A 13,118-nucleotide genomic window follows, 5' to 3' on the forward strand; every position below is an offset into this window, starting at 1 on the left:
GTAAAGTATGTGAGAATATTTAAGGGTATAATAAGATTGTACATCTGAAATCAGAACTTTCATTTTTCTGTTGCTTAAGTTATCCTGTAATAATTAATTAGTTATCCTCAAAATATTAAAGACATGTATGGCAATTTCCATACAAAACAGTGATGTCTTAGCATATTTTTATTTTATTCTCATGACAATAGTTTCTTAAGCTACAGCATGCAGAAGCTGTCAGCTAGATGTTTTTAGAATGTCTAGTTCATCAAGAAAACTCAAATAAGAGTCTGTGAAAGTAACACATGATTAGGAAGGAAAGCATGTAAAAAAGTTGGAAATTCAGAGGGGAATAAGGACAAGGGCTAGATGCTCCACTTCACTGGTGTGTGTGTGTGTGTGTGTGTGTTTCGAGGAAGAATCTCCTTCACTTCTGTTGTGTACGTACTTAACTTCAGTCACCATCCACTGAAGAGAAGTACTACAAATCTTCAAACCTTTGTTTTAGAGCTGAAATATTTTCCCACTCAAGTCTTTGGATTACTTATTCTCAGATCTGCTCCCCCACTGACTGCAGGACAAGGAGATAGAAATGGATGAACTGGGAAATAACTCTGTGCTTCCCTGAAGGTCATGGGGGTTGAGTTCACTGTGAATTAATTGCTTGTAAGATGAGGGGGAACACAGGCTCCAGAGTCGAATTGAAGTCCAGAATGTCACCTTCTTCCTTTGTGCTGAGTTGAGCTCAAGGGGGTAGAAGGAGGAGTTCTTTCTAAACTCAAATGTGTGTTCCTCCTCTATGTCACATTCCAAGCCACACAAAATTAACCAGGGTGTGATTTCTGTAAAGCAAGGCCAAAGGTCCTTAGCAATCACAAAGAAGGGGGTTCCTCTCTTCATTGATGTCAGTAGGACCTTTTCTTGGTCCTGGACAACTTCTGTGAAAATGGGCATTTGGAAGCTGTAGGACATAGCTTCTCTCTTTTCTGTCTCTATCCCCTTTCCTTTCCTTTACAAATTACTTTCTTCCTCTAGATAAGAGACAAAGCAGATTGAAGGATTTGGCTGGGCACTGGTTGAAGGAAGCAGTGGGAAAGCTAGAAAATTGGACAGAGACGATAAGAGCCTTTTGGGAACCACCCCCTGCCCCCTGCAAATATCTCTACAGGAAATAGCACTTCAGCAAGCCCCGCAATGAGTTTAGGTGTGTACCTTCTTCTGTCACTTCATCTCATTTGGATATAGGCACGAGAGTGTACATATAATGCCATTTCTGTTTCTTTCTGTCAGAGGTAGGTACAAGGAGTGAGTTTAGACCTAAATTGGAAAGTGCTTAGGATGGAGAAGGGTGGGGAAAGTCAATCGATCAATTTATCTATGTAATCATCTCCAAATCAGAAATGAAAACCAACGGATTTTCTGAGAACCTAAAGTGCAAGCTAATTTCTTCAAAATTATTTTTGGACCATGCCAAACAGAGATTAATATGATGAGATGCAATTTTTGATTTTTCTCCCTTTATGAATCTGTTGTGATGGATTGGAGCAAAGGTGGTTAAAGTTGCCCCACACTAGCTGCTGTGGAGCAATTCCTCCTTCTCCCAGCACATCTGTCTAACAGTGTAAGGTCACTTGTTAAACTCAGGAGCATATCTAGGGATCTAATTTAGGTCCATCAGCCTCCTAGCATGTTGACTTGGAATTTTACACTGATGAAACCTAAACAATGGGAACTTCACGAAATTGTGTTTAGTTTTCACTTGCAATTTGAAAGTGATCTCCTCTCTCTCTTTTCCCCTTATCAATAGACACATACATTTTGATACTTTTACTATTATTTGTTTAACCCTTTGAGTAAGTGATTTTGTTTTTTGCCATAATATTCTTATTCTCCTGAAGCTGCTTTTATGCCAGATATTAAGATATTAAGGCTGTTTGATGGACGACATGTCAGAGCAGAGGTACTTGGCTAACTCATTCCTTATTACTCTGGGGATGTGACAAGCTTCAGTTTCGTTCAACAGAGTTTACACAGCTGTGCATAAGGATACTGTATGAGGCCTTGGAGTTCAATCACTCAGCAAAATCAATCAATCAATCAATCCTTACTGGACATCAACTCTGTTGGTAGAACAAGGTATCTAGAGTTGAGGCTGAAATATATTACTAATCCACAGAGAAAGAATTTAACCCCAAACACTTTTAAGATTATCAAATATTGTGGTTAATTATTTAGGAGGTAGCCAGAGGAGCTGACTATATTACGAAAAGGTCTGTGTAAAATTGGGCATGCTTTGGAGAGCAATAGACACAAAGTCTAAAGAAACTTGCAGTCAAGCATCAGGAGTCCCATTGCGTCCCTCAAATAGAACAAATCCAATGAACAAATAAACAAATAAAAACATCAAGAGACTTTCTTTAGGGTGGATGTCTTTGAGTGAGTTCAGCTCTTGAGCACTGTACAGGCATGCTCTTGACTAAAACGTAGAACAGATAAAAGAACAGCTGTCCTTTAGGAGGCTGACTCAGTGGGTCAACATAGGAGCGTACACCGAGCCAAGCCACAAATACAATGGAAGTCTATGTCAAGGGTTTCAAGAAGCATGTGTGCTGCCTGTGGTCTGGGGGACACTTTTGGGCACTCTGCCCTGCACCTGAGGATGGTGTTGATTCCTACATGTCATAATCACAGCCGCCTTCTGAAGTGATACTGTGCCAGGCACTGCTCCAGACAGCTTAAGTATATTTTCTCCTGGAATCCTCTCAACCACCCTTAGGGGGTAGTTAGTCTTCACCCTATCATACAGGTGAGAAAATTAACACTTAAATAGGTTTAGTAATGTTCCCAGTGTCAAACAGATAATAAGTAGCAAAGTTAGGATTCCAATCTTGGTCTTACTCAAAATCCATGCTCATACCTACAACACATATTTTCATCAATTTTAGGAGCTTATCCTACTTGACATGTCTGATTTTATGGGCAGGTTCTCTAGATTTATGTATGGGTAAAGTAGGTAGAAGCATTTAGAAACATGATGCATCTTTACAGGGATTTGCTGTCATTTCTCTCCTCTGTGCTCTCCTAAAATGTATTTCATTTTTATATTATTTTATATGTTTTTATCACCCAGCATGACTTGTTTTCCTCCTCCAGGATATGCCCTGATAAATAAATGTTTATTGAATAAAAGGATGAATGAATATTTCCCAAAACACTAATAACTAGATCCTGACCCATCATCATCAATACCAACATTTTCTTTTTCTTTTTAGTGTTTGGCTACAAGACAAAATCAATAATGGTTAGGTTCATTGCAATTTCTGAGGCAACTTCTGGATAAGGAAACAGCTTCTCAAAGGGGGCAGAGAACTAAATCTTAATTCAGGCCTGTGTTCTCAGCATCATATTTTAGTGTCTCACAAATAGTATGCTCAATAATTATTTGTTGAATGATTTAATCATCATCCTTACTTAAAGAAAATAATAAACATTTCTTCTGTAAAAACTGTGTGTAAGGCACTAAATTAGGTGATGAATGGAGTGCAGGAAAATATAATAGTAGTGGTCATTGTTTACCATGTGCTGTGCACTATGCTGAGGACTTCCTTTCCATGTAGTATTACACTGAATCCTCTCCTCCAAACCTCACAGGCACTGTTGATCCTTCAATGTTGGAGGTGGGGAAACTGACTCCTAAAGAAGTTAAGCAAGTTATTTTCCCAAGTTCCCATAACTAGTAAGTGGCAGAAACTGGATTCAAACCCAGGCCAAGTATTCTAAAACCCAATAGTCTTAATTGTGGTGGAAATCCTCACCTGGCATTGAAAATGTTATTTATTCAGAGAATTGTCAAACAGTGATCCATAATAACTAAATGTGTTTTCTCTTAGCTTAAAATATATAAACTCACATGAATTCAACAAATTTTTTTTTTTTTTTTTGCTGGAATCAAGCTTTGCTATTGAGTCTGGATTCTTTTCTTGGGAATCCTATGTTGTCTTTCTTGCACAAAGCACACCCACAGTACATTGTCTACAGTTTCCACTTTCAGTTTCTATTAAGTGGAGCCAGAACTTAACTTAAGGACATTTGAAAAACAATTTTCAGCATAAACTCATTCCAGATTTCTATGATTTTTTTCTCAGTCTGTTCAGTTGCTTCATAAACACCAAATCCAAGAGCATTTTTTTTACAACAACCTCTCTTTATCAAGTTTCTCCAAAGCCTTCCACCTAATTCTCACACAAAAACTCTCTCTTTTGAATGCATTTTTGATATGTTTACTCATAAATTCAGTTGTTTAATTAAAAATGCAAAAACTACTGTCATAAATCGATCTGGGAATAAGCACAACCAGGTCTTGATAAGCAAAGATTTGGACTGGTAGGAGGAGAGTTGGACAGGAGAGTAGATGATAATAATGAACATTCCGAGTCCTAAGGCTTCAGCTAATGCTTTCAGAGGCAACTGGACATTAATTAATTGAGTTGAGTTTACTTAAGCACACTACTACTCTTTTACTCACATGTATTTTTCTTTAACAAACACTGATATAACACTTACTATGTGCCAGTCACTGTTCCTAGTACTTTACAAATATTATTTTATTTAATGCTCAAAACTACTCTCTGGGTACATACTATTATAACCCCACTTTACAGAGGAAGATGCTGGTGCTCCAAGAGGTTACCCACCTTGTCCAAGGTCACACACCTAGTAAGTGATGGAGCCAGGATTTGATCCAGGTACATGCTCTTAACCCCTTAAACCACGCCTGTCAGACAAAAGTCATTGTACTTCCTCTCCAAAAGCCTACAATCCACATGGAAAGGTCATGTATATTACCCATCCAAACTTGCATATGATAATTACCTTATGAGGGGTCCAGGAGTTCACAAACATCTTCTTTAGTAGTGTTCACAAAAGACACAAAGGAATTTTCAGTCAGCATTTGGTAAACCTCTCTTGTAGAATCCATGTTCCATGTTTCTTTCCTCTTTCCTTCCCTAAATGATAATGATGAACAGGGGTCTTCAATTTTCTTTTGTTAAGCCACTTTTTCTTATCTCTTTACAACCATTTCCTGTATATGTTACTATTCTTTATGGCTTCCAGCCCCTGGAAGTGATAATGCAGACCTGTGAGAGGCCAGCAGCTGGGGAAGCACACAGGAATGTGTCCTGGAGAAGGACCGCAATCTTTTTCTCTCTCGCTCATGGATTATGCACAGTAATCCCCACAACTTCCTGGGATTCTAAATTCAAGGTCCTAGAGTAATTTTCATCTCCCAATCAAACTACAAATTTTAATCTGAAGCAAACATCTTTAATTGTGATGCCACATGAACCACTTTTATGGTCTTTATTTATAGGCCTATAAGAGAGGGGAAATGGATATGAATTCCTAGCAACTTTTGACTGGCAATGACTGCGTCCCCTCAGAAAGTGACTGAGCCATCAGAATACATTTGTAACTTATATCAAAGAAACTGTGTTGCATTTTTTAAAACTATTAATATTTCTAAGTCGGTAATATGCACATTGTTCAAATATCAGATGTACAAAAGTTCTATAGAAAGTCTTCCTCTTGACACTGCCACTGCTCTTGAACAGAAAGGAGGAGTGACCCCGAGTGTGAATTCCACTTGGGGGACAAAACATCTGGAGAAGCTGCAACTAGAACTGGGGACTCTGGAGTCTCAGAGAGAAACTGTGTTGGAAATCCAGGTGAGGGATGAACTATGCATGGACCATGTTGTTAATACTCTCCGAGACAAGTCAACAAGAAGAGCATCTCCAAATTCATGACACTGGCATGTGTCTTTCACCATTACGCAATGAGGAAGTGTGTTATGGTATGAGAAGCTCTTTCATGGGAACGCAGGCAGGTGGCATGAGTTGTAATTCCTTTCCTCTCACAATGAGCTGCATGACCTGGGGGAAGTCACTAAACTGGGTCTCAATTGATTTATTTGTAATGTGGTAATAAGTGCATTTTATCTGTGTAGGGTAAGTGTTGAGCTGAATGATTAATTGAGCTCTTCAACTACTATAAAATCCACTGTATCTCCCTGGAAGTTCTACACTGTGTCAATTAACGTGGCTATTCTTAAGAAGAAAAACAAAAAGTCTTCCTCCTAACTCTGTCCCAAGGTACCTACCCCATCTCTGAAAAGCACACACCATTCCCTGTTACGAGGAACATTTTAAAAATAAATATTCAGGTGATCTGAAATGTCTTAATCAGTAAGATAAATGGTTACAAATTGCTAAGAAAATGAGTATTTAATGCCACATTTTAACTAAAATATTGCTTCAAAATATCAGATTTCCTGGAATCTTCTTAGCATCCCATTAATTCTGAGAGTAGTTGACAGAACAAGAATTCTAACATAAAAATATAAAGGCATGGTCCAGGATTTGGGCTACGAGAGATGACTTTTCTACCTGGGACACATATGATGCACTTTTTTGGTTATTGTAATGAATTGAAGTTAGATGATAGTAGTGTTATAGGGGAAGATAATTAAACTGCAATCTCTAAGAAATCTTAGTTAATGCTATCTCTAAGAAATCAATTTTCCGTCTTGTATGTTAACTCAGTAATGAATATAATCAGGGGTCTTTTGAAAGATGACAAAGATCCTTAGAACTCTGCATGGAGTTGCTTTAGGATAAGAAAGAGACAAAAGTTGTTTCAAGATGGAGCAGGAACGACTACAGCCATAGGTAGGACCTCCCTTTCCCTAGCCATAACACCCAGAGATGTACAATGCATTGGCAGGTCATCTATTGTACTTAGAAACAATCACATAAAAAACAAAAGCCCACAACCCCTGTAACCTCTGTGGCTTATGGTGCTCAGCATGTGAGCAGGGATGGAAAGGACCTTAGACATGCCCCAAAGAGAATCAAGATTGAAAGTTGTTTTTTAATAAGGATATACATTCTTATATATACTTTTTATTGATGCTTTAGAATAACAGGTAGTTAGCTAATTCTCTTTTGGAAGTTCAAAACCCTAAGCCTCATCCATACTCAATTCTAAGTTGCAAAAATGAAAAATTGGGAGCCAAGCTCTAAAGAATTTTTAGGGCTGCATTTATTTTTAATTTTTGGCTCATCTTGTTATGGAGTCAGGATAAGGATGCTGTGGAGGAGGGGACACACACACACCAAGTGGCTTCTCTAAGAAGTTGTGTGTGAATATTTCAACACTAATTACCCAGGAAAAAAATATACCTGGAAGCACTTCAGCTCATATCGCAATGGTTTGCCTATTCCATGAGTTTTGTTGAAGCATCTGTGTACTAGAATTTAGGCAAAAAATGTAAAGCAAGGACTTGATCCTGATTTCAAGCTGATGCAGCTCAGATCAATCTCATCAAGATTTTGATGCACACATTGAATCAAAAGAGTTTCATTTGTAATGAGCTAATCTGCTAATATTATATAATATTTGGACTACTCCCTGTGCAGGCATCCTTAAGGAACTGGATTATGCTCTTCTGGGATGGACTTGCCTTGTTTTCAAATACAGAGGACTTGCCTATATATTTTGTTTCACATAGCAAGACAGTGTTCCATCTGGTATTCATAATGGCAAAATCCTCATGTAAGCATGCTGTAAGATGTTTACAAATCTCCATTGTAAAAACGAATGTGATAGGTAGCAAAAATTTATGTTTTATTTTTCAGAGAAGATGCTGGATTTCATAGGAAAAACCCTTATGTGGTGTATTTATATTTGGTTTTGTGAGTCAGGGCTGCCTGTACACAAAGGCAAATTTAACTTATAACTTAATTATGATTAGTCATCCTTATGGGGGACAAGAAGAGAATAATTGAATTCCACAGAATGTCACCCAAACTCATTTATCGATTATGTTATCCTTGCCCACCCCCAACCTAATCATTTTAAAAATAGTAAACAATTTTACAACAAACTTAGGCAAGGTTAGAAGTTATAAATTTCATTTCCTTTAATTTCTGCTCTTAGCTGCTGCCCACCAAAACAAGCAGCACAGAGGGGAATCAGCAGTTGAATGTGCTTAAAGGAATGCACAAACTTGATTTTTTAAATGTTCTGAATATTCGTGATTTGATTAGGGTAATGAGTCTCATGGTATGAGTATTACATTTTGAAAATCATGTATTCTGATTGTTGCTGATTGCCAGGTTTGAAATAATAGCTTGTGTCTGGGGTTTGGTGCTATGATGACATTTATTTTACTATGGCCATCATTATCATCATCATCGACATCATTACATAAAATCACAGTTTGCCGTATTCTATGTGACCCCAATTTAGGCCTTGCCCAGGCTGAATGGCCCTTGTCTATTAACAGTTATGTCTATATTTGTATGTTCCAACCTTCAAAGGATTGTTTCCATGTCTCCAACAAACCAGATCTTACAATTTAGGGTCAGTGACCCCTGGTGAGTGGTGTAGCTTCCATCAGGTTTTTATGCAAAAGCATGGTTTATTTAAAATGAAACAAAATGAGATAAAAGCAAAACATGTATAGATGTTGAGTACCTACTATGTGTCAGGCATCCTGCTGGGTGTGAAAAGTGAGGCTAAATGAGATTAATGTCCCTGTTCTTGTGGAGAGTATGCACCATTGGTAGAAAAGGAAAGTATAAGCATCTGTGCAGATACATACCAGAACACCTTACCCAGGTGTGGCAGGTGGGGCATCCGGGAAGGCTTCCCCAAGGAAGAGCTGCCGATTTGAGACATGAAGACTCTGTAACTGCCAAACAGGAGAGGCTGGGGGATGAAATGGCAGTTCTAGGAAGAGAAACCATTCTGTTAAACGTGCTGAGCCTAAGGGGAATAGGAGTATCCAGGAAATGAGAGACATTCAGGGTGGTGCGCATAAGCACAGGGGAGGGGAAAGTGGTGAGTGATGAGGCTGGAAAGGAGGATCCAAAGTGGATCATTCAGGAACTTATTCAACTTTATAGTGAATTCGGACATCATTCTAAGAGCAATGGCAAGGCACTGAAGAGTTTCAGGAAAGAAAATAATTTTTTTTTTTTTTTTTTTTTGTATTTTAAGCATTTCACAATGACTGGAATAAAGAGAACAGAGCAGTGGTAGGTCAGTTAGTCAGGAAGCAGTTACAGCAGTCGAAGTGAGAGATGATGGAGGCAATGATGGCAATGATAACAGAAAGGAGTGAATGACTTTTAGAAGTTTATATCAAATATGTAGAATTGTCTATTCCTTTGGTGAGGAATAACTGTGGTGGGTCTGAAACCTAAGTATCCAACCCGAGTTCCTGGCTGGCTCACGGGAAGATGACCCAGATAGGGGAGAAAGTTGATGAATTCTATTGTGGGAATGTTGCAGTTCAAGTACTGTTGGAAATCCAAGTGGAAATATCCAGAGGACTGTTGGATAGAAGGATCTCAAATTCAGGAGGTGGATCTGTGAAAAGTTGTAGAATTGGGAATCATCAGCACATACCCTTGGAAGTAAATGGAGTTATCCCGACACTGTGTGATAAAGAGGGAAGACTTTCTGAAGAGACCTTGGAAAGCCAAACCGTACATCTGCAACAGTAGGTTGCCCCCAAATGAAGATAAACTCCCATGTGAAAAGGTACCTTCCCTGGACAGGAGGAAAGAAGACATTCTTATCAGCCCAGAAGTAGCACCAGAGGAATCTGCAAACAAACCTTATTCCATTAGATTCTTCCTATATATTTACTGTCCCATCATTTACCTACTTTGGAAGCCTAGAACTGATCTCCTTTGTCCTGTCATTTCTCTACTACTTTATAGTCCTTTGCTGAAGATGCTATAAAAGCTGGAATTCTAAGTGCCATTCTGAGTTATTTCTGGTTTAGTTTTCCCCAGTATGATGTGCACTGCACACATTAATAAACTGTTTTTCTTTCTTTCTTTTTTTTTTTTTTTTTAAAAAGAGGCTGAAAAGGACAGGTCAGAAAAGTGGAAGAAAAATCTGAGGAGGTGAAGAGGGTGGGACCATGGAAGCTAAGAGATGGGAGCATTTCAAGGAGAGAGCGTTCAGTGATGCAGAGAAGTCAAATCTCACTATGACTGCAGGCTCAGTTGAAGTAGTGGTAGTAAAAACTCAGTGGCAGGGGACAAGGTGTAAGAGATGAGGAAACAGCAACGATGGGTATAGGCAGCACTTTCAAGAAATTTGGTTGGTAAAAGGAAGGCTAGAAGTAAAACAAGATCCTAACAAAAATAACATTCCTTATAATATCAGTTAAATATTATTCAGTATTGCACAGTATTTAAAACACAAATGGCTGTAGAGAAAATTTCAAAGGAAATGCCTTTCTCTCTAATTCTTAAAGATTTTGAACTTGTGCCAATGCTTAATATTTAAAATTCTTGTTTAGCATATTCCTTTTCAACTTAATCCATTTCTCTTAACTGAAAAAGTCACATGTTTCTTCTAAGGGCATACTTGGCTCCACAAACTTGTGGCTTTCAGCCATTTTTGTCATCAAAAGCCTTTTAGATTGCTGGTTTACACAGCCAACAAAGAGAGGGTACTTCAACTGCTCAACACTAATGAGAAGAAAGACTTTGATATGCCTTTATACCTTTCCTAATATCTTGTCTCTTTTTCTACTGGGAAGTAATTCAGCTACCTTAAAGTCTAACTAATTTAACCTTCTTGGTTTACTGATGAGGAAATAAATGCTTAAAGACTTATTGTATGTCTCCAACTATGGAATATGAACATGACAGAATGGAAACCAGAATCTGGATCTCAAAGATTTGGCTGCATATCTCATCTTTTCCCAGTGAATACACACCTCTTAATGTTGATGGAGTCCCTTTCTAATCAGAAAGATAAGTTTTAAAAAGTAAGATAGATTCCCTCTCCTTTCTGATATCAATAATTATTAATGATCACTTGAATTTTACATGAAATGCCAGACTCTTCTGTAACGACTGCTCATGTTAAGGACCTCTATATGGGATCAAATACAAACTACTTCAGCAGGAGTGCTCTTTAGAATTAATCTTGACAAGAGTTTGTTTTTCTACTAAACCAAAGCCATGTTCACACTTCTATTTGATAAGTTAACCAAGAATTTCAATAGAGAGCTAAAAGAGTACTATGATTGCAAGTCTTGGGCAATTTTCCCTAAACACGTTGGACAAAAACTTTGCCAAATACTGTAGATGTTGGAATAATTCTATTCCATGATAAGAAGCCACTATATAGACATTAAGTAGGAAATTTGATTACTCAAAATCCATCTGTTATTGTGGGGTTTTTTTTTTCCAAATAAATTTTTCAGGAGGAAAACTGGCAAAGAAATCATTGAAAAAAAGTACTTGAACCAAAATGACAGCCTTGGCTGTTGCAATGAGGAGATTTGGGGGAAATATATGAATATAAATATAAATACACACACATAGAACTTTTATTTGCAAAAAACAGTGATATTCTGAAACTACTATGAGGATCCCCTTTAAAAAACTCAAAAAAAAAAAAGACTGTTTTCTGTATGTCTCCTTCAAAAGAACTGGTTCCAAATTTCCCACACACCTTTGATTGACCCCACAAGTGATACTTTCTATAAAATCAGCGATGACTTTCTATTGCTGATTAAAGCAATATAAACTTTGATGTGTTTTACTTGCTTTCTCTCCATTTTTACTTTGGTTATATAATTTCAACTGCATATAACTATTTTCTTATCAAATCTTTCTGTTAAATATTATTTTCTCATCAACAAAATGTATACAGAGAAAAATAATATTCGTATGAACAGACTAACAGAAAAAATTATATTCATATGAATAAACTCACAAATATAACATTAAAATACTGTAGGGAAAATGAAGTAATTTTCTAATCAAAATATTAAATTAAAATGACAAAAGTTTATAATTCAGTCACATAAAAATGCCAAAGACGTAAGACTCATTTTGGATGGATAATCATGATTGAATCTGTATTGTTTAACTTGAAGTCTATTAGACAAAGCTGGAAATGGAGAGGAACTGAGAGTGTGCTTGTTTGTTTTGTATTGTTTTCTTGGTTTGGTATAAAATAGAATACAAAACTGAAGGTGATATGTATCCATTGATGTATTTCCTAAAGAGATGAATGTGGACAACAAGAATTTCTCTTTGTTTTACTTTGTTTTAGAATAAGAATGGAGTAGCCTTAGAAACATATATGCTCTGAGAATTGAAGAAATAATACTAAACCATTTCACAGAAGCTGCTGGTAACATTTAAATATGAGTGAAAATGTCCTATTAAAAGAGTTCTATTATATCTTTGTTCACTCATAAAATATTGGCTTATGTTGTACACAGGTTTACAATGTTCAAAGTGCCTTCACTTGCTGCATCTCTTTTATTTTCATAAGCTTCTTGTGCGGTGCTCAGTATATATAAGGAACTTGAGCATATTCAGATTTTGGTATCTATGAGGGGTCCTGGAACCAGTCTCCAAGGATACCTGCGGATGACTATAACTGTGGATAAGGGAAACCATGTAAATTGGAAGACTTCTATTTCTGGTAATAATAGAGTAGGTAATCCAACCAGCACTCCTGCTAAAGACTACTTGCAAAGCTGAACAAAATATTTTTTAAATCTCTTTGATAACACTGGGCATTAACAAAACAGAAAAAAATTACTGGGATAAGATCTGGCAGAAAACTGATGCCCATGGAAGTGAAACCAGAATTTGGGGGTTGTTTTTCTCCTAAGCACACTTGCTGATTTAGTGGGAATAGCTGAGAACCTAAAAGACTTACTGGTCCCTTTGTGACAACGTGGATGGACCTTGAGGATGTTAAGCTAAATGAAATAAGTCAGACAGAGAATGACAAATACCGTATGATATCACTTACATTTGAATCTAAAAAAACCAAACTCAGTAGAAACAGAGACTAGAATGGTGGTTACCAGGGCCTGGGAAATGGGGGAATAGAAGAGATGTTCACCAGGGGTATAAACTTCCAGTTATAAGATGAATAAGTTCTAAGGATCTAGTGTACAGGATGGTGATTATAATTAATAAATACTGTGTTACATACTTGAAAATTGCTAAGAAAGTAGATCTTGAATGTTCTCACCACAAAAAAGAAATGGTGACTATGTGACTGGATGGAGGTGGTAG

The sequence above is a fragment of the Balaenoptera ricei genome, chromosome 7 (genome assembly GCF_028023285.1).
Source record: "Balaenoptera ricei isolate mBalRic1 chromosome 7, mBalRic1.hap2, whole genome shotgun sequence".
Taxonomy (NCBI): Eukaryota; Metazoa; Chordata; class Mammalia; order Artiodactyla; family Balaenopteridae; genus Balaenoptera; species Balaenoptera ricei.